The 26,459-nt window shown below is 57.3% G+C and overlaps 1 protein-coding gene across 7 annotated transcripts in view; it reads right to left on the reverse strand.

The window, feature by feature from the left end:
- Rimbp2 (RIMS binding protein 2) overlaps window positions 1-26,459 on the reverse strand; it is a 137,746-nt gene that overhangs the window by 86,490 nt on the left and 24,797 nt on the right. Inside the window, exon 1 of one of the 7 annotated variants that reach the window (XM_021257668.2) lies at window positions 13,418-14,112. The exons of the other annotated variants lie outside the window; for them this stretch is intronic. The gene's annotated coding sequence lies outside the window, so the exon portion shown is untranslated. Of the gene's footprint in view, window positions 1-13,417; window positions 14,113-26,459 lie in introns of those variants that run through there. 7 annotated transcript variants of the gene reach the window in all.

Consider the following 26,459-nt stretch of genomic DNA (forward strand, 5'->3'; position numbering starts at 1 on the left):
GACGCTTTCCAAGGATAAGTGCCAGTCCCGCCTGGCTCTCCTGTAACTTCAAACCCTAAATTGACACCTTAGCACACCTCTTGGTGTGCTAGAGACAGAAAAGTTCAAGGAATCCTATGGGTAAGAGGAAATAGAGGCAAAAGGTAAACTCAGATCACCAAGAAATGAAGCCCGCCCAGCCCTCCATAATCAGAGCCCACAAACCCAGGCACGGAGCTGCCAGGCACACCCGAGCGCAGGAGGGATCTGTGGGCCAGGACCAGGGCCACCTCGGGGACAGCTGCCCAGCAGGCGTGGGCAAAGCCCGGCCTGGCACCGCCATCTGGGCTCACGTGTGTGCACGGGAGGAGGTGAGGCTGGTGCCCCCGGGAAAGTGGAGGGGCCAGGAAGGCAGATGGAGCTGACATGGGTGGAGCAGAGAGACAGAATCTCAGCCTCGGAGCATTCGGTTAGGGGAAACGCAGAAGACAGGGCTGGGGTGCAGGTGAGTGGTAGAGCACTCGCCCAGCATGTGCAAGGTCCTGAGTTCAATCCCCAGCGCATTTCAATCTCCAACATGCATTTCCTGAGGAGATGACTATGTGTAGGCTTAGAGATGTATATAAAAAGTATGCTCAAAAAATGCAGAAGACGTGCAATATCCTAACAATATATCAGATACGACCAGGAGTGGAGTGAGTCTAAGGGCAGAGTCCATGAATTTGCCAGGTGTGGTAGCACAAGCCTGTAATCCCAGCATTCAGGAGGCTGAGGCAGGAGGACTGCCATGAGTTGGAGGCCAGCCAGCACGGGCTGCATAGTGAGTTTAAAACCAGCCTGAACTACACAGCAAGACCTTGTCTCAAAAAAACAAAAAAAATAAAAAAAATTAATTAATTAAAGAAGAAAGTAACTTTATCTGTAATCCGATCTATTTTGGAGGCCAATAGGTACAAAAAGTTGCTGAAAGTATAAACATTAAAAATAGCTCCAGGCTGAGGCGCTGGAAATCTGTCTGCCTGAGATTGTTTGGGATGGAACTGCTCGGACCTGTTTTGCCCTCCTCGTGTTTTTCTCTTAGAATCCTAGTCTGCCAAGTGAATGCCAACAGTGGGGCCCACGGCCCTGCTGTGTCCACCTGGCAAGTGAGACAGGAAGTGCAGCTGGGTACCAGACCTGTGCCCACGGCAGCTGGGAAGCAGCCCGCCCGCCCCGTCCCCAGCTTTGCTCTGGGCTGGGAAGGTGGGGGGCGATCTGAGCAGCAGCAGAGGATGCTGGCAGGTGGCCTCCTGCCACCCTGCGAACAGTGAGCCGGAGACTGCACCCTGGAAGTTCCTAGAGGTTTCTGGAGGCTTCTAGACCCTTCCTGCATTTCCAAGGTATAGCCGTGCACCTGCATCTGTCCTGGTGCTCAAGCCTGAATTTTGCATCCACAGATTCACGAATACAAAGGCAAAATGTTTAACAGCTGTGACAGCCAATCCACCCTGCAAGCTGTCAGCGTCAGTCCCAGCGGGGGCCACTATGGAAAGGGCCCCTCCAGTGTGGCTGCTCACCCACAGTGAGCCCGAAATGGGACCCTGACCCCAGACCTGAGCATCTGAGAGCTACAGGAGGGTCCCCAGGGTCCCTTCCAGGGAGAAAGCCCCCCCCGCCCTGCTGTGAAGACTCGGACTCGACCTCACAGGTGAATGGGGCAAGGCCCCGGCCATGCTTCGTCTTTTAGATGTCTCCAAATTCGCACTCGCTGCCGGCTTACTGCCCTTCCCAAGTGCCCACCCTGACTTCCACAGATCTCTGCGGTGTCCACCCCGCTGCCCATCCTGCTCTCTGCCGTCCCTGGGCAGCACTGTGGGGCCACACCTCCTACGCGTCCCTGGGGCTGACCCTTCCCCACCCCATGGAATCAGACAGGAGTCACCTGCCAGGCAGGGTGCAGCTGGACAGAAACAGCCCAGACATCCCTAAACTCCTCTGTGTTGCCCGGGCCCAGGGCTCGGTCCTTGGGGCTGTGGGAGGACCTGGGAACCGGCCCCAGAGCCCGGCCAGGAAGTTGGGCTGTGCCCTGCCCCTTGGTGCAGACCAAGTCCTACGTTACGAAAACAGAGGCCAGGGCTCTGCAGGTCCCCCATCCTTCCAGACCTCCGAGCTGTGCAGGAAGTGTCACCCAGGAGAGGCCGGGCCCCATGTGGCCTGGTCTGAGTGACTTGTGTCGCCCGTGCCTGGGGCAAGGACAGAGGGAGGAAGCTCTATGACCCGCCAGTCCCGAGCTCCGCTTGGCTGTCACGCTCACCCTTCTGCCTCGTCAGAGGGTGCTGCAGCTGTCCCCTGTGTCAGATCCCAGTCACAGCCCCACAGGAAAGTGAGGTGTGGCAGGGCTGCACCTCGCCCGGGGCCCAGAGTGGGAGCCCAGAGGGGGAGCCCAGCCCCTTCCTCTGAGGAGCACAGGCTGGGCTCCCGCCTCGCACCCCTGGGCTGCACTGCAGCCCACAGCGGGCAGGGTCACTCAGGACCCCGTGGGCCTGGGTCCTCTGTTCCAGAGCCTGTGGGCTGCTCGCCCAGCCACCATGGGGCCAGCGTCCCGCTTCAGGGGACACAGGGCTGCACCCGCCAGAAGCCTGGAGATGGAAAGTCTCACAGCTGTTCAGAGAAATGCCCTTGAAGTCGAAATGCGATCCACACCACGCAAACAGTGGGGAGGAGGAGGAAGGGACCGTGTTTACCAGACCCAAGGGTGCCGGGGTACACGCAAGCCACGGGCAGGAGGGAGGCAGGAGAGAGCGGGGTCAGAGAGGAGGGAAGAGAAGGAAAGGGGGACAGATACTTGCACTTCCACCCAGACCTTGGTCAGACACAGGTCTTCACCTAAAATCCACAAGCGAGCAGCTTTCCTGCTTAAAGTGCCCAAGTTTAAAAGCCACACGGCTTCCTTGACAGCGAGCTGCCTTCCAGTTACGGCACCAGTGGGGCGAAGGTGGGGAAGACAAGTTTGCAGACAGTCAGCACCCCTGGGTTCTCTCCTCACTCAGCGGCCTGGTCCCCGATCAGTAAGCAGAGCAAGCCGCCACCCACTCCGGAGCCAGCCCACGGGTCCCCACCGGGGACAGGCGGGCCACACACTCCTTGGACGGACGGACGCAGAGCCTGCAGGAGCGCTGGGCACGGACGGCCGGGTCAGGGCGGAGACAATGGCCCCTGCCTATGCCAGTGTGACGTGATTCTCCCGTGGGAACCAAGCCTTTCAACTGAAGGCCCTGCAGCTCCCAGCTCGAGGCGGAAGGGACTCTTGGCTTCAGGGACTTGGGGCGGAGCGGGAGGCTTAGAAAGCTGAGTTCTGCGTCCCCCGCCAGCAGGAAGTGACTGGCTGTCCCCTCTCCCCGTGGAGACAGCGGACCGAGCCTAATCAACAGAGGACAGCGTTAAAGATTAAGCTCCGCCTGCGGCTGTCTCTCCCTGTCCACCCGGTCGTCTCCAGGGAGCCCGAGCGTTGCCTGGTGATGAGGTGACAGGCAGGCTGGTGTCCAGGCTGCAAACAGGGGCCAGATGGCGTCCAAGGCGGTGGCTGCACAGGAACCGTCGTTGGCGCCCCATCCCCAGAGGCCACGGCCCACCCAGCACTGGACACGCGGCCCTGCAGGCTGCACAGGGGCCGGGCTCGTGACGCCAGGTGTGGCACAGCTCCAGGCGGCCCTGCCCGACCCACTCGGGACAGCGGAGGCCTGGCCCACAGCTGACCTGCTCAGGCCCCTCCCTCCCCTCCCCTCCCCGTCCCTCCTCCCTACCAGGCTCAGTGGGGCCCGCAAAGGAAATGCCCCGTGGGGACAGCTGCTGCTTCTGCTGCCACAGTGCAGAGCCAGGCCCGCCCACACTGCTACCTCAGCCCTCGCTGGCAGCACAGGGCTCGGCCGGAGAGGCTCACCTCGCACGTGTGGGGCAGTCTCGGTCCTCACCAGGCCAGCGGCACCTAGACAAGCCCAGGGCCAGGAGCTGCGGAGGGAGCAGCCTCATGGGACACGGTGAGGGAGCCCCGCCTCGGGCCAGCCCCGCCTCCCAGCAGGAGGTCCAGGTTCCTGGGCAGCAGTGTCACCCAGAACTGTCACCCAGTGACACCCAGTGTCACCCACGGCTGATGCTCGTGTCCCTGCGTCCAAGTTTTCCTTCTTAGCAAGACACCAGGCACAGTGCCCAGGTCCACCCGGGGTCCTGCCGTAATCTGAACCCCACCGCGCCCTGGCTCCAGTCGCCCAAAGCTGAGAACACCCACGGAGCAGCTTCTTGGGGACTCAGCCCCGCCCACCGCGTCCTCGCCCTGCCCAGCACCCTGGCCCAGGTCCCGACAGGACGAGCAGCCCCTGGGTGAGTGGACAGCCCAGCACCGCCTGCATCTGTCCTGCAGGAGTGCTGCGCTGTGCTCAGGGCGGGAGGGACACAGCAGCTGTCCCCAGCTGTGTGGCGCCTGCCGTCCTTCCTGAAGCCCCCTGGGTACTGTCTTCCCTCACCACAGCCCTGAGCCAGGCCTGTGGCAGGGACTCGAGCCAGCGTCAAAGGCTCCCAGCACCCCAGGGCAGCGCTGCGGTCCACAGATGGTAAGTGCAAAGTGCCCAGAAGAAACCATCCGTGAGTTTCACACAACTTCATTGCGCAAGCCTGCTAGAATTGATACTTTGTTATTATTAATTCTTACTCTGCCTCATGTATTTATCCCTTTCCTTACTTAATTTTGGTGCAGGGATCAAATCCAGGGCCTTGCACCAGAGAGTTACAGCCCAGCCTGGTGCCACATTCAAAAGCTAAAGTCGAGCTGGGTGTGGTGGGACACGCCTGTAATCCCAGCATGGGAGGGGGCGGCTGAGGCAGGAGGATGCTGTGAGTTCAAGGCTAGCCTAGGCTACACGTGAGACTCTGTCTCAAAGCAAAAACACAAAAAACAAAAAAAAGGTGGATTTGATCTCAGGCACATTGGGGTGGAGAAAAGCAGAGCATTCTAGGGTCCACTACTGTCAGGTTTCAGTGCCCACGGCCCCCTAGGATGAGCCCCTGAGGACTGGGCTAGCAGCTGCTCTCTGGAAGTGCCGACTGCAGGCTCAGGCTGGGTTTGTCCCTGCCTTTGTCTCCTTAGCTGTGTGCTCCGGGAGCCCTGGGCTGTGGTGGACTCAGGCGATGGCTTCCCCAAGCTTTGGTCACGAGAGAGAGAAGGAAGTCTCCCAGCCGACCCCTGCTCCGCTCAGCACCTGCGCACCTCTGCTGCAACGCGCTCCCCGCCAGCTGACAGGTGCTGGGGTCAAAGGTCCCAGCCAGGTCGGGGTCCCGGTCTGAGCAGATACTCACCGAGGATCTGTGCTTGACCAAGTCAGGCTGTGTAGACCGTCCACACACACACACAGGACTGTGGGGGATGTGAAGGCAAGCAGAGAAGTGCACAGTACAGCACCGCTAGACCCAAGGCGCCCGCATGGCCGACCACTGTGTAAAAGCCGCCTGCTGAGCACACACACACACACACACACACACGGCGCGTTCGTATTATGGCTCCTGGACATCCCAGTGCTCACTCCTATGCACAGTTGCACACAATCTGAGAAATGTGTGTCAGGTGAGCGTGAACAAGGTGACGGTGTGATAGTGAGCATGCACACAGGCCGGTTAAGAACCCAGGAGGCCGCCCATGACCTGCCCACACCAGCCACCCGTCAGCCGGGTGCAGGGCAGGTGGGCGGCTGTGCTGTCAACCCCTGCACGGCCCTCAGCTGGGCAGATGGGGTGCCCCATGTCCCTCAGTGGCAGCCCCATGCACCCCACAACCAGCTCCAGAGTCCAGGTGGAAGAACCCAGCTGTCCAATGATGACTGGCCGCTGACACACGCTCCAGGGGCTTCTCCCCTCCCCGTCTCCCTCTCCCGTGCCCGGGCCTCCTCCCTAAGAGGCTACTTCTGCTTGGACCCTGACCCTGAGCCTACTCTGGAAGAACCCACGCCGAGATGCACCAGTCCTGGGGTGTTCGACAGGGCAGGCGGCCAGAGGAAGAGGGGGCCTCTGGGTGTGATCCCAGGGGGATCACAACACACCACGTGCTCACGGGGTTGAGACTCGCACAGGTGGCATCTGGAGCCCACCTACAGGAGGGAGTGCTTCACACACGACGGGGTGCGAACCCTGAGTCTGACAGAGGATGGGTGGGAAGGGAGATCATCGGAGAGAGGAGGGGCGAGGGAAGAGCAGGAGTGCCAGGGGGTGGCAAGGAAAGGACAGGTGACCCAAGTATGTCACATGCATGCACAAATAGGCCCCCACTCCACCGTTCTGTGCAACCAAGCTGCACATTTGATTTTTTAGGAAGAGGACAAGGATATATGGGCTCCGAATATGGAAAGGCCTCTGAGACAAGATGGGGGGACACTGCACAGGGCACTGCCCTCCCAGCACGGCAGGCCTATGAGCCAGGTCCACATGCAGACTCAGAAATGCAGAAGCACGAACAGTGTGGCCAAGGGCTCAGAGTGGGAATGGGACCCCAGGGATGTCAGCCTTTTACTGCCCCTGCTTCTGTGAGGGGCCGTTCCTCCGGAGCACCCACCGCCTCGGACACCAGCCGAGGTGCCATGGTCTCAGTCACTCCCACACTCGAGCTCCGAGAAGGTGCCGCTGCCGACATCGCAGACCCAGCTCGGGTCCTTGGATAAACACTGTCAAGTTCTCTTTACCTGCAGGGCCCTCCCCTGTGTGTGGGGTGGAGGCCACGGCGTGCTCGCTGACAGTTTACACGCTGCTGCCCTCACAGAGCTGGGGACCCGGCACTCGGGAGGGTGCGCAAAGGTGGCCCAGACCCCTCCACAGTGCTCCCGGCAGCCCCTGCCCAGTTACAGCCACAGCTCCCAGCACCACTGGCTACGCCCCGTCTATAACGGTCACGAGGCCTCGGCTCCTAACTGCTTTCCCTTCATGGTGAAATCATTCCAACGTTCCATTCCCTTCTGAAGTGAGCGCAAGAGCTAATTTTAAATGAAATAACTTAATGAGGCATCTGCAGTTCCAAGCAGCCAACAAGCTATCAAAAAAAAGCCGACTCCAAATATAGGAAAGATTCGCACATTCATAACCCCCACTTGGCAGCTCTCACCCCAGAATGACCAAAATTCAAAACATCAAAGTGATGAGCCCTCAAAATCAGCTGCGCATGAGCCCTAGAACATCCCTAGAACACGACCCCTGTGCGCTGGCTGCACGTGGGAGACACGAGTGTGAACGGAGCCCACACCAGCAGAGGCGGCGCGCCAGCCCTGACTACGCTACGTGTCTCCTTACGCATGCAGGTGGACACGTGTCACGGAGGACACCCACTGGCGACTTCACCTCTGTACTGAGAACGATGAGAATAAAGGTTTTGGGATATTTCCCAGGAGCCCCACGCCCACGGACGCTGCCTTCACTCACTAAATGACGACTGATGGATAGCAAGGTTATCAAGCCAACGACTGATCCGAACAGCGGGGGGCTGTCATGCAGGCCTTTGTGCCTCCTTCAGGGAGACAAATGTGTACCACCAGAAGAGTGGGCATGAACTAAGTGTGTGGAATACATACTGCCTGAGTCCACTCACTGTCTCACCCCCACCACCTCCAGCTCCCCCAGCCCCGCGGACCAGAGTCTGAGTCTCAGAACCATCGGTGTCCATGAGCACCCCGAGGCGTCCTCAGCAGAGGCCCAATGGCATGGCCGGTTCACCTCCTGCCCCTAAGCACAGGCAGATGAGCAGCACTCCCACACCGGCCTGTGTTCAGATCCCGCCCCTACCCAGGAAGCTCAGCAAGCCTCACGCCAGGAGCGACTCCCCCTGACCCCAGGCTGGCCACTGGCTTCGCCCTGGTCCAGCACGGCTCAGCCATCTCATCCTCCACGAGCTGCAGGGTGGCCCCGCCGAGGATCTCCTCCCACTGTCATTCACCCACCCTCGCAGGACGAGCCAGCGACCCCTCCAGTCGCCCCACACCGAGGCCCCACTGTCCCCACGTCGGCTCCCCTCACCCTCCCTCGTGACAGGGCCTGGCCTTCTGCCCGAGTACCTCTGACCTCTCTCTCCAGGGACCTGCGGCCCACAGCAGCTCGGGACCCCACGGCGACTTGCTCGCCCTGCTCACTCCCACATTTCCTCCACTTCCAGCCAGGCTTCAGAGTGATCTTCTTAACCCTGGCACTCCCCACTGCAACTGGCCTTACGACCTAAGATTCTCACCAAGGCACAGGCCGTAGGTCCTGAAGGGGTGGCCGCATCACCACCCCCAGCTTGTGCTCCAGGTCCCAGCCGTTCATGCACGGAGTCATTCTGGCCTCAGGGCCTTCGCACGGCCACCCAGGATGCTATCTCTGCTCTCTTCACCACTCCCCTCTCCCCAGCCAAAGGAGTCATCACCTGATAAACCCGGCCTGAGTAAACAGTAAGCACTGAGAGAACAGGCACAGCCTGACAGGCACCGGTGCTAAGACGCAGAGGGACAGAAGACAGCTCACTGCCACGCTCTTCAGCTGGGTCCTGGCTGCGGGACCCAAGGGGGCCTTCTGCAGCGTGGCTCTGGTCTGCATCCCTGTACCTCAGGAGTGGCGCTCATTTCTGAGCTTTGCAAAGAGCACAGGGCCTCTGGCGGGCAGGCGGGCCCCTCCCTCCTCCACACCAGAGGCTCGGCAGGCGCGGCAGGCACGATACTATCTCAGCCGGCCTTGGACAGAGCGGATATTTAATGCATGGTCCTCCCCGCCCGAGCTCTCTCTCCTTCACCCCAATTTCCTGGTGCATCTGCCTACGACCCAGCACACTGCCTCCCCCGCGCTCCAGGCTCCTGCTGTCGGGAGGAGCAAACTTGGGCTCAGTCATCCAGACCTGGCTGATGACCTACAGGCCAGGACCCAGTCACCGCCCCGCCTGAGGGCCCAGACCTGGTTAGCAAAACAAGTGCTGCCCGGTGGTCACAAGACTAACGAATAAAAATCAATGTAGCTAATGAATTGTCAGCTTGCTGCACAGAGTGGGGGATTCCCATCATGCCACCAAACAGTTGAAAACAACCCTCTGTACAGCCTCAGACCTCCACGCTCATGGGAACAATCAAAAATCTCGTTTTTTGACTTCGCTTTTATTTTGCTGAAATGAGCTTAACTCTGGATGGAGCGGCCCTGGTCTCTCTCAGCAATCTGCCCACGTCCTGTGAGTAAAGCAAGGCCGTGGGAGGAGGAAGAGATCAGCCAGCTTCTCCTGAGCCTGGGACCCGATCCAGGCTGCACAGCCCAGATTCAATTTGGTCTGATTAGCAAGCAACGGCCCGAGCATCTCCTAGTTCCCGAAAGTCCTCAGACCCGAGGGTAAATAAGATCAGGCCTGCCCGGAACACAGCGTCTGGCTGGGAAGGCCGAGCACGCGTACATAATTCTACCCCAAGCTGGAGTCTAATGAGATTTCAGATGGCGTGCGAGGGGTGAGGGGAGGCATCTAGGAGGCAGAGGTTGCTTCCCAGACAGATTTGATGACCGCGCCCAGGCGGCGGAATGGGCAGGCGGAGGTCACGGCATCCAGTGCCATCTGGGGACAGCAGTGCAGCCCCTGCCCGGCCCTGAGTCACGCAGGCACTGACCTGACCCACAGCAGCCTCACACCAGGCGGGAGCCTGGGAATGCCAGGAGGGTAGGAAAGAACCCGAGAAAGTGTAGCCAGCAGCAGTGTGCGGCAGACGTGTCGTCAGACTGGCCCCTTGGGAGACGAGTGGCCTCTCCAGACGTCCTCAGGCCCAGGGTGTAAACAGCTCCCACCTGTCCCCGGCCCGGAGGAGTAGACGGAACCACAGTGCCGGCCAGAGGTCAAGTCTGGTGCGGGTCCCAGGTGGGCCTGTTGTCCCGTGTCCTCTCCCCCATGTTCCTGGCTATAAAACACTTGGCCCACCTGGCCCCCACCTGAGGTGCTGGCTGGAGGCAAACAGGCCTCCCCCACTTCTCGGAGCTCACTTTGAGTAAGCCCTTTTCCCCTTTACAAAACAAACATTTTCCTTGCGTTTGGTCAGCAGCAAGCAAAGGACGCTGAGCATAAGGACCTAAGTGGCCAGCACCACAGAACCCTGCATCACTGGGCAGCAGAGCCTCACACAGTGCCAGGCCCGGCCAGACCTGCCTCATCCCACACTCCCATCCCCTCCCCAGCAGTCAGGACCTCGCTCCAAAATCAGCCAACCCAGGAGGACTCACCCCATTAAAACACAAACCTCCTATTCAGAGGATGAAAATCAAAGAACAAAACTCCGAAGAAAGATCGCCCAAGTGACCACAATAAACTTTAAAGAGGAAACAGACCTAACAGGGCCCTCAGAACACAAAGCAAGGACAGGAAACGCTATCAAAGGAGGGAGGGAAGACAAAAGGAATTCCTACAGATTAAAAAGATGGTTGCTAAAATGCAGTTTTAGGGCAGGCATTATGACACACACCTGTAATCCTGGCACTTAGGAGCCTGAGGCAGGAGGATCACTGCAAATTCAAGGCCAGTCTGGGCTACGTAGTGAGTTCAAGGTCATCCTTAACCTCACAGCAAGACCCTATCTCAAAAATAAACAGATAGTTAGAGTGGAGATTTTAAAAAATATAAAATACAATACTATTTTACTTTTTTTTTTTTTTGGTACCGGGGATTAAACTTGGGTTCTTGCGCTTGCGCAGCAGGTGGTGAAACCACGGAGCTAAATCCCCGGCCCTACAATACTATTTTAGATGGTAGATTTGAGAAGACAAAGTTGAGAAAAGCTCCCAAAGTGACAGAAAATATTTTTTAAAACTGAAAACTCAATCCAAGATATAGAGAAAGAAACTTTCAGTGAAATAGCATAGCATTTTCTAGATAAAAGCAGCGCTAGATTCCAAGTGCTCCGGGAATAGATGGATGGAAAACGACCCGTACCAAAGAACGGCCAGGACACGGGAGTGAGGGAAGCCCGGAGTCGCTCCCGAGCGACTGATTAGAGGAGCACCAACTGGGCCCCATTTCTCAGCCACCACCTTGGGTGCCTGTCTTACTGCCCTTAAGTTCCGCTGGATATTACCACTTCCGGCTTAGGAGTCTGCGCCCAAGCATGCGGTCACCCAGGCGTGAAGACCCAGCCATGCCGGGCAGGGGCAGGGGCCCGGCCAGCTCCTCTCCACCGGCCATTCTCAGGAAACTGGAGGAGGTGCTGCAGCCCGACACAGGGAACAGCAGACAGGGTCAGCTCCCACTCGGAAACTCGGGGTCCTCCCAGAACCACGGATCTCCCCTGAGCCAGGAGGGAGGAGGGTTCAGGTTGGCAGCGAGCCTCGAAGCCAGAGAACAGGGAGGCCAGGGCTCGGGAAGTCGAGACCACAGGAAAAGGGAGACTCAAAAAGCCTTTGACATCGCCAAGAAGTAGGAAAGAGTTGTTCCCATGTGGACTGCGAGGCTGCAGTGGAGCTCGGGGCAGGGAGTGACTGGGAGACTAAAGGCTGTGGGAGAAGAAACGCAGCCCTCCCTCCCGCTGTTTCTACAGCTCGGGATGCGGACCTCACAGCTCAGCGTTAGGAGAGGCGCCTCCATCGCTGAGTCCGTCTCCGGGCTTCTCCCCTCACCCCGGGCGGGCGCTGGGCGTCGACGCCCTCAGCGGGACCACCCTGCGTGCCCCCAGACGCCATGGCAACCACATACTCACCTCTGTCTTCCCACCAGGACACGTCTTCCCCCAAAGACAAAACTGCCCTGCGGCTTTTCTCTACCCCAACCCAAAGTGCTACTTTTGACTTAGGAAATTTGGAAATGAAAAGAAGCAGGGGAGGTGTATTTTTAGGATCATTTAGGGAACTTCAAGAAAAAACCACCGGAAGTACTGCAAGTGGGTTAGGGAGTCAGACGTCAAGGCAAGAGGTGGCTGGGGGTTATTATACACCTTCACACACCACTGACCTTTTAAATCACATGCACACACTTTAAATCCAATCTGGCTGAAGCCCCCAAAGGAGGCGTGACTGTGGCCTCACCGAAGGCTTCACGCAGCGTCCTGTCACCGGATCTACACTACACAGTACCTCGCTCGTGTCTTTTCTCTAACTATGTGGAACAAGGAGCTACTGTTCTACCACAGTTAAAACTCTGCATATCGCCCCAGCGTGGACGTGACAGCGGTGACCCACAGGGGAGAAAGGGGATGGGAAGGCTGTGGAGTGGGCTCCAGCCCGCCCGGGGCACAGGCGCCTGCTGGCTGGTGCACTGGCTTCCTCTCCGGACACGGCCACTGAGTCCTCCCCAGCCACACACTCGCGCTTCTGCTCCTCGAAGGGTTCCTGCCTCCTCAGAGACACGACTCAGAGCAACACGTGAAATAAGATCACAGGAACTCACAATAATCTGCAAGTTATGTAGATTTTCCCTCATTTATAAGGCAAAAGATTGTAATTCCTAGGTTCTCAGTGCCTTTGGCAAATTCCCACAGTGTCTGCAAGGAGTCTTGAGCCCACTGTCCCCTCCTGCATCTTCCTGAGGCCCCTGTGCACTCTGCCACCTCCCAGCTTGGTCGCTGGCCCTCTTGGGACTCTGCCTGCACCGTGTCAAAGGAGCTCAACTCTCCCCAGGCCTTGCTGATGACACAAAGCATGAAACAGGGCCACGTGCAGGTCGCTTGAAGTGAGACCGTTAATGGTTCAAGGCGCACCTGTGAGCCAGGAGTGGACACGGCCAGCTCCGTTGTGCACAGGGACAGGGCCCTCCAGGGGCACTGCCTGCACCACTCTCCCCACCTGACTTACCCCTGGTCCTCCAGGGCGGGCGGGCGGGAGGCGGCGGCACTGGGCTCAGGCAGCAGAGCTCCCTGTGTCTTCGAGGGCAGTGCTCAGCTCCCGAGGGCTGGTGCAGAATGAAAACACTGGCCCCAGCACTGCCTGCCTGACTCGTAACCGAGCCTCGCCGTCTGGGCATCACAACTGGGACATGCTTCCCCAAAGCTGAATACGAAGCGGGGTAAAAATTTCCACTGGAAATGCCATCACTTTGCACGTGGGCTGTCTTCAATACCAATTTTGTGCTATTTAAACAGGCGAGACCAAAGCCAATTCTGAACCCAACATCAATTTCCAACGGGTGGCATTAGCGGATTAGTAAGGCACCGGCATCCTCTGGCAGATGGACCCAAGCTGCTCCCAGTGGCTTTGCCCTCGGCGTCCCTCCTGGAATGTAACCCAGAACCACCCCAGGCAGCCCCACATGGCCCAGGACAGGTCTGGTCTGCACCTCACGGGGCAGAACAGTGACTTCACCCTCCATTAAGATACAAGGGTTCTGGAACCAAGGATCCTACAAACGCTGAGGGACCCTCTGCCCACAGCGCACAGGAGCATTCCCGGCCACAGCCCCAGGAGACAGGCTTATTAACCCACTGCTCCTGCACCCCCAAATCCAGGTACTTACAGGACGCTGGGCTCAGGGCTCTCCAAGGCTCTGCATCACCCCAGCACCAGCCTCCCGGCCTCGCCTTCCTGCTGGAGACTGTTTACTTATTCATGGGCTAGAAGCCGAGCAGCCAGAACGCTTTGTGTCAGCTGAATAGGCTCGTAATTCAATCTGCAAATGCTGCACGCAGCTGTCACAACGGTGGGTCTCGCAGCTCAGGCAAGCTTGGCTGGCAGAACTGGGGTGAAAATCGTGCTGTGATCCTGCCCCGGGGACCGAGAGACGGTCGGCCTCGGAAAGGTCCCTCATCCAACCAGAGCACCACTGCACGGCCCCGACGACGGCACCCCGTGGGTCCGCCCATCGGGGACAGCACAGCGTCCAATAAGCAGAGACCTGGACTGTCCTTTCTACTCTAAACAAATCACTTTTGCTTTTCAATCACAGCAGGCTCTCTGGCACCTGGAGATGATGGCACGGCTTAAAAAGTCCCAGAGTCCAGGATACAAAAACGTCCTGAGATGGGAGCCCCACCAAGGCAGGAGGGAAGGGGGTGGCCCCTGGCCCCCAGGATGCTTCCCTGGCCAGGGTTACGCAGCCTCTTATCAGCTCATCCAGCAGGCTAAGGCCGCTTTTCCTCTGAGATCGCAGATCCACCGCAGGGAGCCCTCCTCCTCCTCCTGACTGGGGACCCCCGAGTCCCCAACCCCTTCCTCAAGCTCCTCCTTAGGGTGCACAGCAGCTCCGCACAGGCATCCCTCCCACCTGGCTGTAATTATGCATGCTTGGCTAATGATGCCACATTGTATTCTTGAAAACCAGAGACTGAATGTTGTGTCACCTCACCACAAAAATAACTGTGCAAGATAAGGCTTTTGTTATTTAGCTGGTCCATTCCAAGATGTAGATAACCCAAAGCACTGTGGTGTACGTGACACCACAATAGCTGTCAGTTCATTAAAAAGGACACCTTTTTGCCAGGGTGTCCTGGCTCCTGTCCCTTTGTTCTGCAGTCACAGGTGCCTGACAAAGGCCCCTCCCAAGTCAGCCACAGTGCACTGGGTGGCTCGCTAATTGCTGCCGTTGGTGACCCAGCCCCAGCCACCAAGGCCTCCACCTGCCTCTATCCCCAGCAACTGTGAACACTGTGAGGACAGCACTGAGAGGACAGGGTCTGAGAGTGTCGTCGGTCAAGCACCCAGCACAGTCTGCAGCCCAAGGAGCCCGTGCAGCAGCGTGGGCTTCAGGGGCACTGCGGAGCGGCTGTGTGCCAGGCCTGCAGGGTGCCTCCTCCCCAACGTTAGAAAGGGAAGAAGTCACTGTAGATTAAACATGGCCGCCCATGGGCCAGGACTGTGCCACACAGCCCCGCCCCTTCCCAGGTACCTGTCCCCCCCTGCCCCAGCCCCGGGGCGTCCCAGGGAGCACAGCCCAGCACAGTGCCCCCCATGTGACCACCGCCTCCCCAGTGAGTTCCTGCTAGAGAGAAGGAACAGAAGCCTGGCTCCCAGGGTGGGGTGGGGGTGGGGGTGGGGGGCAGGCAGCAGAACCTGGAGGGAGTGACAAGGTGGAGCCTGGGAGGCACCATGGGAGAGGAGGGTTTGCCGGCCTGGATCTGAACCAAGCTAACCGGGGTGTGGTGGAGCACCCCTGCAGCCCCGGACTCCTCGGAGGCTGAGGCAGGAGAATCAGGAGTCCAAGGGCTACATAGTAAAAGGCTGGCCTGGACTACAGAGTGAGACCCTGCCTCAGGAAGGAATGAAGGGAGGGAGGGAGGAGAAAGAAACATGGAAGAGGAAGGAGGAGGTGGACCCCCATCCCCGATCCCACCTGTTCATCCTACAGCCTCTGCCCGGGGTTCACAGCCCCAGTCACACGGGTGGAAAGGGAAGGAAGGCAGAGGCCCCGTCACCACCCTGCTAGCTTCGGTCATGAATCCCATTCTGCTTGGCGAACACAGCACTGTGGGTTTGGTCAGTGTTGGCACCGGAGTCAGAGCTGAGAAATCAGGCTTCTCGGTATGCAAATGCAGCAGTCACTGGTGACCTCCAACACCCACCTAGCCTCCTGGTCTGATGCCACGACCAACACCCAAGTTGTGAGCCCCACATTGCGCCCAAAGTACAGAAATCACTAATGCAGAGCCGGCCCGACCTCCCGGGCCTCCCCATGCCTGCACAGGCAAAAGACATGGAGCAGGCCCTGCTTAACGCACCAGGGTCCCCTCCAGTGGTGAGTGGTAAGCCTGCACGGTGGGGTCCGCCCTGGAGTAGTTCTGGGCAGAAGAAACACAGAGCTGCTGCCCTGGGGACAGACCTGGCAGGACCTCCACTGCGTGTTACAAAGCAGAAGCCACTCTGAAAAGCCTTCGTACTGTCTGACCCAACTCCAATGAGTCCTGGAAAAGGCAACACTGCGGAAATGGTGAAAGATCAGGGTGCCAACCTGGGGCGCAGGCGGCGTGGGGCAGAGCAGCGACCCTGTGGGCTGCCATAGGGGGCGTTTTTCAAGGCCAAGGGAGCTGCAAGTGCGCCCGGTGGCTACCACCAGTAACAAAGTAACAAGTTATAGGCTGTGGCTACCACCAGTAACAAAGTAACAACTTAATAACAAAGTGTGCTCCTTGGTCCACAATGGTAACAAGCATGCCACACCAGCAAGAAAATAATGCCAGCAGCAGAGTGGGCTCAGCACACACTCCATACTCACTGATAATTTTCCTGTAACCCTGAACTGCTGTTTTTAAAAAGTCTATTCATTTTTTGGGTTTGGGGGGGTTTTTTGGTACTGGGGATCGAACTCGGGTCCCTGTGCTTGTGCAGCAGAGTCTATTCATTTTTTAAAAACTGACCAAAAGCCATTTTAGTGCTATCCTTTTGGATACAGCAGGTGTCTACACTCTCCGCCCCGAGCCGGGCTGATCCTTCCCATCTGCATAGACCGGACACACTTCCGGGTAGCGGTCGGGATGGATGGCACCAGCTCTGGGAAGAACGCTAAGGCTTAGGGAAGGGCTTCATTTCTTGTGCTTCCTCTTGGCCCTGAGTGACAGGCTGTATGCTGACAAGTGAACACTGGAAGCCGTGAACCCTTTCCCCGGAGGAGCGCCAAGCTACTCTGGCCTCAGAAAAGGAGTCGGAGACCCAAGCACCCCGGGGTGCTGGCTGAGCTCCCGGTGGACCGGACCCTGTGCCCGCGCTCTCTCTGGCTTTGGGATGTGCGGGCCCCCAGGCTTCCCCGACTGCTCTGCTCAGTTTGCTTTATGAACTCGAGGAAGACAAGAACAGAACTTCCCCTGTCACCCAGGTGGGAGCCCAGGCACAGGGACCAGGGCCCCGGGGACCCGCATAGCTGATCACAGCCACCCAGCGGCAGCGCCTGCTGTTTAATTAAACACCTTTACCTCTCAGGGCAATTTTGTCAGATTAATCATCTTACAGGAAAATTAATTTTATGCTCACTAAAGGCCCCGGAACAATTCTGTGTGGATTAAGCTTACGTTCTGCCCAATTACTCCATCTTCAATCTGAGACCCACTGAACTGTGCCACTTCCTAAAATAAAAGGACTTCAGAAATCTGATTTCTGTCTCAGTGTTAATTACTGACACTGTCAGCGTCGACACCACCAGCCAGGACCTGGAGTGCTGTGACCCACACAGCCCTGTCCTGAGCATCGCAGGGTCGGGTGGAAGCAGGACCCGGTGAGGCCAGTGCTGCGATGCCTGTGCCTGTGACAAGGGGAGAAACTGAGGCACAGAATGATGACTGCACAGAACCACAGCTCCAAAGCTGAGAGCGGGGGTTTGGACCTGACCAACACAGACCTCAGCAGGAGGGCGACCGTGGCCAATGCACTGGAGGGAAAGTCGCTCTTCCAGTAGGAGCGAAAGCCCGACTCTCGGTCGTGGGCCTTTGGAAGTGTCCGCCGAGAACTTTAATTCTGTAAACTACCAGGTGTCAGGAGCCAGAGGGCAGACACGGTCCAGTAGGGTGAGTGAGGTCGCCTTGCTCAGCCCCTTGGCCCAGCTGTAACCATCCATCCCTGCCGTCCCGGGCCAGGGCTGCCTCTGGAGCCTAGGCTTGGGAATCTCAACTCCAGGGTCCCCGAAGCCAGCAAGGAGCCCCGAGAGCCTCCGCCCCACCGCCCCGCGAGCAGCAGTTTGGACTCGGCCTACTGTGGGCTCTGGACTCCTCTCGGCAGCGCTCCCTGAGCCTTGGCACCCTGGGAGTCACCAGGCGCAGACACAGGCAGCAGGCAGTGCTGATTCCCAGACCAAGGGAGCGCTGGAGGGGAGTGGAGCCCGGGCTGGGCGCACAGTGGGCCAAGAAGCAGCACATCCGTGGTCCCCTCTGACCCCAGGTGACAGCAACAGTAGCCACCCCCTTCCCCAGGGCCAACCTCCCACCACCCAATGCTTCGGACCTGTACCCACCAACCTCACCCTCATCCTATGAACAGGGCACCATGCCCCCAGTACCCATGGGGAAGCTGAGGCAGCCCGGGGCCAAGGGCCATGCCTGAGGTCCTGCAGTCTCTGCTGTTAGAGCCACTGCACCCCACACCTCCATCCTCAGGGCCTGGAGGTCTCTGCATGGGGCAGGCCCTTGGGGACAGAAGGGGACCCAGAGACACTGGAGAGAAGGAACCTCATCCCCAGGCACCCGGTCTTCAGAGAGGTCCTGCTCCAGCAGCCTCAGCGGGTAGGCTTGGGTGTCAGACTGTCCAGCGGGGACATCTTTCTGATTTTGTTCTTGTGCAGCAAGGTCTCCCTATGTCATCCAGGCTGGTCTAGAACTCACAGCGATCCTCCTGCCTCAGCCCCCCAGCCACCACACCCAGCTGCCATTGTCCCCAGCAGCGTGGACACACACCCATTCACCATCCTCGGGTGCAGCACTGCTCAGGGCTGAAATGGGCTTTGCTCATTGGCCCCCTATGTTAGTTATTTTTCTCTCACTGCTGAGACAAAATACCCGACACCCATAGATAGAAGGGAAGGGGTTTATTTGGTTTACAGTTCGTAGGGTTTCAGTCCATAATCGGCTGGCTCCAGGGCAGGGGTGACAAACAGGATTCACAGAGGAGAACAACATGGTGCACACAAGGCAGCAAAGGCAACAAGAGAGTTTAGCAGCGTCTCTCTGCCCCTTCTGTCTTATTCAGACTACCGTGGGTTAAGGGTGGTGCCAAACCAATCACTCACGAGTAGTGGATCAGTAACCACACACCCTTAACTCAGCATCACACACTCCAGATTCAGCCACCTCTGAAAAAGTCTCACCTCACCCGCATGAGGCTTTGGGGCACAGCTAAACACAAACCACAGCATCCCACCTAGTGCAGCACCCAGGGCCAGGCCAGTGCCAACCCCACTGATGGACAGGAAAGCTGAGCTCCCTGGCCCTCCTCCCCAGCAGGGGCTCTGACCATCCCACCACACGGCCTCTCCCTGGCCCGCCCGAGGCAGTCCCCGGCCCCTGCTCTTCAGGGTGAGGGTCTCGGGCGGCTCGCTCTGCACCCTGATCTCGGTGCTGAGGGCTCCTTGGGCCCAAGTGAAGAGCCCAGGCCGCTGCCCTGTGCTTGGCCGAGGCACGCAGGGAATGACCCCCCGCCCCCAGCCAGGCCCCACCGGCCCCGAGATGCTGCTGACGGCATCGCAGGTGATCAGGAGGCGGGTGAGCACGGCCAGCAGAGGGGAAGGCATGGCTGGTCCCCAAAGGGTCCCCCACCCCACAGGACGAAAACCAAGTCCCTAATGTGGAGGAAAGGAAGCTGCTCAGGGCACCAGGGCAGAGAGACTGAGGCACCAACAACCAGGCAGTTTCAGCTCCTCGAAAACGCTGATAAGAAAGGGGAGCGAGGAACAGGGAGCAGGAGTGGGCCTGGGGTGGCTGTTCGGAGTGAGGACAGGATGAGAGGAACGTGGGGCTGGCTGTGCTGAGACAGAGGGCCCAGCATGTGCAAAGGGCCTGGGGCCGGCCTGGGCCCAGACAGTGCCTTTCCCGAAGAGTGCTCATGTTAGGACAGAAAAGCCAGGCCTCAGCTCCTCTAGCATATAAAAGAAAGGAATCACAGGGCCCCCACCCTGGAAATCCGTGAGCGGAGGGCAGGGTGAGCACAGCGAGTCCCCAGCCTTCCTAGGGCTCAGCGACACCAGCCTCCAGCTGCAGGCCTTCGGGAAGACAGTGGCTCCTCACCTCAGCTCCTCTGTGGCCGGATTCACCTCTGGCCCGAAACTTCACAGCCACAGCAAATCCGCGCAAACTTGTTGGGTAGAAGCCTCCTGGGTCTCAGAGCCGCAGCATTGAGTGCAAGTTAATTGGTGTGAGGTTCCACGCCACACCCTACACTAGTCCTGGGCCATGCGTGGGGACCGTGCGGGTAGCAAGGCCAGGGTAACCCTGAGACCTGGCCCGGCCTGGCAACCCCCAAACCCCAGAGTGGTGTCCCCACCCAGGCCCCTGGGAAGGCAGGGCGGGCCCCGGGGGGTCAGGGGCACAATGCCCCCATGGGCAGCCTGGGCTCCAGGGAGTGGTGTCATCCAGACCGGAAGTGGGCCCAGCCCTGCCGCCCCAGGCTGTGGGATCGCCCCCACCCCCACACGCGCCTGGGACCCACTCTCTCTTCTCCAGCGCAGGCGCATGGGACAGGGGCGCCGTTCAAGTGGGCAGCATGTGCTCATGGTGACCAGTACAGGATCTGGGCATCCACAGCAGGTTTCAGGACTGACCCCAAGTGCACCTGCTCCTGCTGGAGCAAAGTCAGCCAGCACAGACTGGCGCCACGTGTCAAAGCCAAGGCTGGGCTGGAACTTGCAACCCTCCTGCCTCAGCCTCTGAGGGCTGACATCACAGGGTGCACCCCGACACCTGGCTTAGACTCCATGGTAAATAGCAGACAGATGAACCGAGGGGTAGGGGGTCGAGAGAAAAGAAGAACCTGTCTCACACCCTGTACCGCAGAAAAGTGCACAGACTGCTGGGTAACCAGCGCTGCTCACCAAATGCTTCAGAAATGCTTCCTGACTCAGAAACTACACTTTTGTAAGACGTGTATTTGAAGGGTAATAATGGGCCCCACTGAGTGGTCTTTTAGAATTACACACAGAACATAGTCACTGTTCTAAGACAGGGCAATTGTAAGTACACAAAAAACTATGAATATCTTCTGAGAACACACTGGTCAAACAAGATCCAAGCTATAAACACCAGCCTCATCCCTGGCAATTTGGTAGGATAGGTTGGTGAGTGGCTTGAATGTTTCATAAATTATTTCTTGCACTTTTAAGGAATGTCTACAGTGAATGTATATTACTCTATGAATCAAGTAAAACCCACCTGGGGCTGGGAATTTAGCTCAGTGGTTTTGCAGCCTGCTGCACAAGTGCAAGGACCCGCGTTTGATCCCTGGTACCAAAAACAAAACAAAAAACCCACCTAAATTACTTTTTTTTTTGGTACCAGGGATCAAACTCGAGTCCTTGCGCTTGCGCAGCAGGCGGAGAAACCACTGAGCTAAATCCCCACCCCTTAAATTACTTTTTAAAAGAGAGGGAACGTGAACCGTCATCATTGCAGCATGAGGCGAGTGTCAGCACTCAGTGCAGATTTGGGGTACAATGTGACATGCATCCATTTATTCCTCCTTGGTGACAGCATCCCTCTGTGCAGTCAGACCAGGCCCTCCTGTCTGCTGCCTTGGGCCCAGGTCCTCAGCACCCAGCCACAGGTGGGCCAAGGGGTATGGCTATTTCTATGCCTCACTTTCACGCTCTCCCATTGGCCAGGATGAGTCACATGGTCCATCCAGGTCCAAGGGCTGCTGGGAAATGTGGTCCTCAGCTGAGAAACAGCATCACAGCACCACCACGCTAGGGGGGCCAGGCCTGCACTGAGCAGCTATCTGTCCCGTCCATGGAGCCAGGCAGGCAGTGAGGAGATCCCAACACAGAGACCCCCACACCTGGGTGACCCAGGAGCTCACCTGGGGACTTGAGACTGTGACATCCCACATCCAGCAGCCAGCACAGCAGGGCCCAGGGCTGGCCCCCCTTCCCAGGGAGGACACAGGAATTGGGGGCCACCACACCCTGGCTCCCGCAGCAGAGGATGGGGAGAAGCCACTCATATCTGTCCCCCATCCTAGGCTCAGGAGGGCAAACAGGGACAGCACTGTGGGACTCACAGGCTGCCGAAGGTCCGTGGGACCTGAGAGAAACTGCCTGTGAAGACCCGCCAGGCAGGCGTGGGCGCCGCCTCTGTGACTTCACAGCCCAGTAGGGACCCTAGTGTTGCATCGGCTCTCCTGGCACCAGGACTGAGGGGCCCAGTGGGTCAGGAGTCCAAAGTCCGGGTCATCTCATGCAGGTGGTCCTTGGGGCCCCTCTGTCCCTCCCCATGCCCTGTCTCCAACAGCCAGCAACCAACTCCTTGCCTAACATCCTCCCAGCAGGGCTGAGTTCCCCCGGAGCTGCAGGTTAGGGCCTTAAATCAACTACTATGGGCCTATGGGCCGCAGCCGAGCCTCCCTGTGTGACTAGGCCACCACTCCGTTAGACACGAGCATCAATTGCCGGACACGTTGCTGCATTCATCTGCGACCTCAGCGGGGAACCCCCACGCAGCTCTGCATGACCCGCAGCCGCTATGCCTCTATGTCCCGAGGGCACGTCCTGTCTCACCATCCACAGCCCCGCATGGAAACATCTGAAAATCCTGCTTGCAGCTATGAGTGCCGGCCCCACCCCCTGCCGGGAACCCCGGGGGCCCTCCAGAGACCCCTCCCTCTCGGCCTATTCGGGGGACAGCACAGGGTCTCAAGGGGACTTTGCTCTCAAGGCAAACAACTACTTCTCCAATTTAAATGAGACCTGTGCACTAGAAGAAAATGATTGGTAATACATGTAAGCCTGCAGACGTTGGAGGGAATATCAAAGAGATTTCAAGCAGCACTTTCTTGAACAAAAATTTATACAGCCATGCTATTTTAATTCTTTAGAAATCTTGCTTTGTAAATGTCATGGGAGGGTGCAGGGCTGCAAAGAGAGCTGAGGCACAAGCATTTCCAGCAGGAGAGTGACCGGCATGGAGCCTCCCGGCTTCTCATTAGCCTCGGGTTCCACTCAGGTTTCTCGCAGTGCCTTTCAGAGGGAGCGCGGGTGCCCCGCAGCCCGCAGAGCTCCAAGTCTCAGTCCTGCTCTGCAGGGCAGCAGGGGTCTAAATGTCACACCACGCACTGTGCCACTGTTGGGGCCCGGCGTGTGCGGGGCAGACGGGTTTCAGTCTGCTGCTGGGCTGTTGCAGCCCGGGCCCTGGGTTCGATCCTTTGGACCCCAAAATGATAACAGCAATAATAACTGTCAGCGTGAAGGGCAGACAGAAGCCACGGTAATCATGAGGATGCTGCCGACACAGGGGTCTGAGCCCAAGCCCCTGCCCTCCCAGCTTGGCCAAGCACTGTCCCTGCGACCTGGCAGAGGATCTCTCTCTGAGCCGCCTGAGGCCAGGCTCCTGGTCCACCGTCAGATGGGCAGCAGGCAGAGGAGCAGCTCAGCACCAGCTGGTCCGGCTGGCCGGCCACCCCCCACCGGAGCCCAACATGTCATCACCCTGCCCCAGAGTGGGGTCCCCAGGCCACAGAAAGGCTCAGCAGAGGACCCAGAAAAACCCCGACAGAGTCGAAAATAAACAGCTCTGAGCTGAGTGCTTGTCTTTGCAAAGAACCAGCCCTTTGCCAGCCTTGTAGGTATAGGATTCTGCACACTTGCTTTGGTGGATCTCACATGAGGGACTGTGTGCAGGATTTAAATGTGTGCAGGGCCCTCGTCCCAGCCGTAGTCTTCAAGAGAAAGAACACAGATCCGGGCCTTGCCAAGACTCTGTGACAACTGTGGGAAAGCTTCGACTACAGACGGTGTGTCAGGAATTCAATACAGTTTATTTTATGAAATTTAAAACAGGAGCCAGGTATGGTGGCATGCACCTATAATCTCAGCTACTCTGGAGGCTGAAGCAGGAGGATTGCAAATTTGAGGCCAGCCTGGGCAATTTAACGAGACACTTTCTCAAAAACAAATTAAAAAAAGATCTGGCTGCAGCTCAGTGGTGGCGCACTGGCCCAGCACGTGTGAGGCCCAAGTTCAAGGCCCGGTACAGGGGAAGGGGTGCTGGTCCTCTTGTTTTGTAATTTAGTCATTATTTCCTGCTTTTCCCTTTAATCACTCCTCTGTCTCTGCTTTATTTTGTGGGCATTCTACTTGCCAATGTTGAATGTTTGGATTAATATGTGTTTAATACTTTCTGTAAGAGAACCTAAAGCTATATATTTTACTGAGCGTAGCTTTCCCCAAATCTTAGGTATTGGCACACAGCAGGAGTCAGGACTCGATGGCAGCCGCCATCTGCTCCTGTAAATGAAGTTTTATGGGCTCGTGGCCACACCCGCTCATTTGCATATTACCCACAGCTGCTGTGGGCACCACAGTGAAGTTCAATGGTTGCCACAGAAACCAGAGAGCTTGAGAAGCTGATCACATTCACCAGAGTTCCTTTGCAGGGAAGGGGCTGCTGGCCCTTAGTACATAACAGGGTCCTGTTGTTCTCGATCTCCTAATAACTCAATGGTTTTGGTAAGACTGCAATCAGATGTGCCCCAATGCCCGAGGCTCACATGGAGGGGTCTCTATTGACATCTCAGAGGGTCGTTTTGGTTCCTGCATCCACTTCCTTGGGGGTCCCCCAACCTCATCACACCAGTAGTGCCCAGAGGGGCCCTGTAGAAGGGAACATGGTCCTGGAGGGAAGGGCAGGGGTGGCTCCCCTCCAGGGAAGCAAGCACCCAGGACACCACCTCCCTTCTGACAGGACCTGCCCTGGCAAGGGGGACCTGCAGGGGACCACTCGAGGAGGTGGAGTCTTCAGGGACCCTCAGGTGCCAGGGTTTAGAGTTCTGCCTGCCCCTTACTTCCCAGCACCAGGTGAGGACCATCCCCTGTGTCTCCTTCTTATGACAAGGGCTTTATGTCCAAGGGCTGCTGTACAAAGGTCCACAGGACAGGGGCTCTGACCACAGAAATTCATTTCTTGGTTCTGGAGGTTGGCGATCAAGATGGCAGCACAGTGGCTTCCTTCTGAGGGCAGTGATGTTTGGCTTGGGAGACACCGAGGAGATCAGAAAGCACACTTCTGGGCGTGTCTGTGGCCCCAGGAGCATGACCTTGGGGATTAGATCTGGCCATCCTCTCTGGCTCTGTTCCTCTCTCTGCTTCTGGCCACCATGAGGAGCAGCTCTCCTCCCCCACACCCCTCCACCAGGACGCCTCTGCCGTGGAGCAGCTGGCCTTGGGCTGAAACACCTGGAACCTTTCCTCCCTCGGGTCCTGTGTCAGGGATTTTGTCCCAGGAGGGAAAGCTGACTCACATCACACAGCCCTCGAGGGGGACTCTGCCTCCAGCCTCTCCCCGACATCGGCTTCCCTCTTCAGTCCCCTGGGTGGCAGCTGACTCCCCCATGACCATGTCTGTCTGACTCTGGGTCCAGATTTCCCCTCTGTATAAGGACACTGGTCACATGGATCAGGGCACCCTAGTGACCTCGCCTTAACATTTGCAAAACCTGTCACCCAATGAGGCCACTTCACAGGCTAGAACTCCAGTATCTTTCCGGGGTGGCAAATTCAGCTCATAACACCCAGAAGATAAGAAGTGACCCCCATGCACACACCACAGGCACTCGGCCCAGAGCAGGCCCAGTGAGGACAGAGATCATCCAAATACAGACGAGGCAGGTGTGGAGTGCTGCTCTTTCCCCTCGTGCACGTTCCCCATACACAGTGACCAACAGGGAATTTGTACCCATGCACAATATGCCTTAATTCTTCTTTTCCCATTCCCTTCCCCTCCATTCAACCCTTCTTCGCCTCCCCATTTTCAAAAGCTTTGTTTCCATTTTTCCTTTTCCTTCTCTTTTTTAATTCCTTTTCCCTTCCTTCCCTTTCCCCTCCCCATTTGAACACATCCTTCCTACTTCCCATATCCGTCCTCCATTTTGCTCCTTATTTACCCTTTGGGTTTCTCACACAAGAGAAACAATGTGATATTTAAATTTGTATGTCCAGTTTATTTCACTTAAATTTTGGTCTCAAGATGCAACCATTTACCTAAAGATGTCTCAAGTTACCCTTATGGCAGAGTGACACTCTTGTACATAAATAGCACATTTTACTATCTAGAATCTATAAAGAACTCAAAAAAATCAACACTCCCCAAATGTAAAGATCCAATAAAAAAAAAGGCACCTAAAATGAATAGACATTTCTCAGATGAAGAAGTACAAACAGCAAATAAATATATGAAAAATGTTCAACCCCACTGGTCATTCAAGAGATGCAAATTAAAACAACACTGAGAGTCCATCTCACTCCAGACAGAATGATCAGCAGCAGCAGCAAATCAGCCAATAACAAATGCTGGCGGGGCTGTAGGTAAAAAGGAACCCTGCTCCACTGCTGGTGGGAGTGCAGACTGCTGCAAGCACCGTGGAAATCAGTACAGATATTTCTCAAAAATGAAAACCAGAAGTTCCGTTTGACCCAGCTGTTGCCCTCTAGGTGTCTTCCTAAGGGAGTTAAAAGCATCTTACCACAGTGATCCATGCTCAGCCACGTTTACAGCAGCATGGTTTGTAATAGCCACATCCTGGAAACAGCCCAAGTGCCCATCAACAGATGACTGGATGAAGAAAATGTGGTATTTATGTAAAATGGAGTGGGCATTCTTATACCTGCCCTGCTGTGTTCCAGGACTGAAGACAGGAGAGAGCTCATAGCTGAGCAAGGCCGAAGGCACCCAGGAGGCTGGAGAGGGCTTCGGAGGGGACTCAATCACACCTCGCTTTATGACACCCACAGTCCTAATGCTGCCCCTGCTACCGCCCTTAGCTGGCCTCCTCCACTCTGATTTCTAACCTCTTGTGTTACTTGGAGGCAGCAAGGCAGTGTGTTGTTTTTGAAACATCTGCTCTGGTGTCGCCTTTTCCTTGCTTTTAGAGCTGCCTATGCT

The sequence above is a fragment of the Heterocephalus glaber genome, unplaced genomic scaffold, assembly GCF_053883595.1.
Source record: "Heterocephalus glaber isolate CG9 unplaced genomic scaffold, H.glaber_assembly_v1.0 deba00001687, whole genome shotgun sequence".
NCBI classification, from domain to species: Eukaryota; Metazoa; Chordata; class Mammalia; order Rodentia; family Bathyergidae; genus Heterocephalus; species Heterocephalus glaber.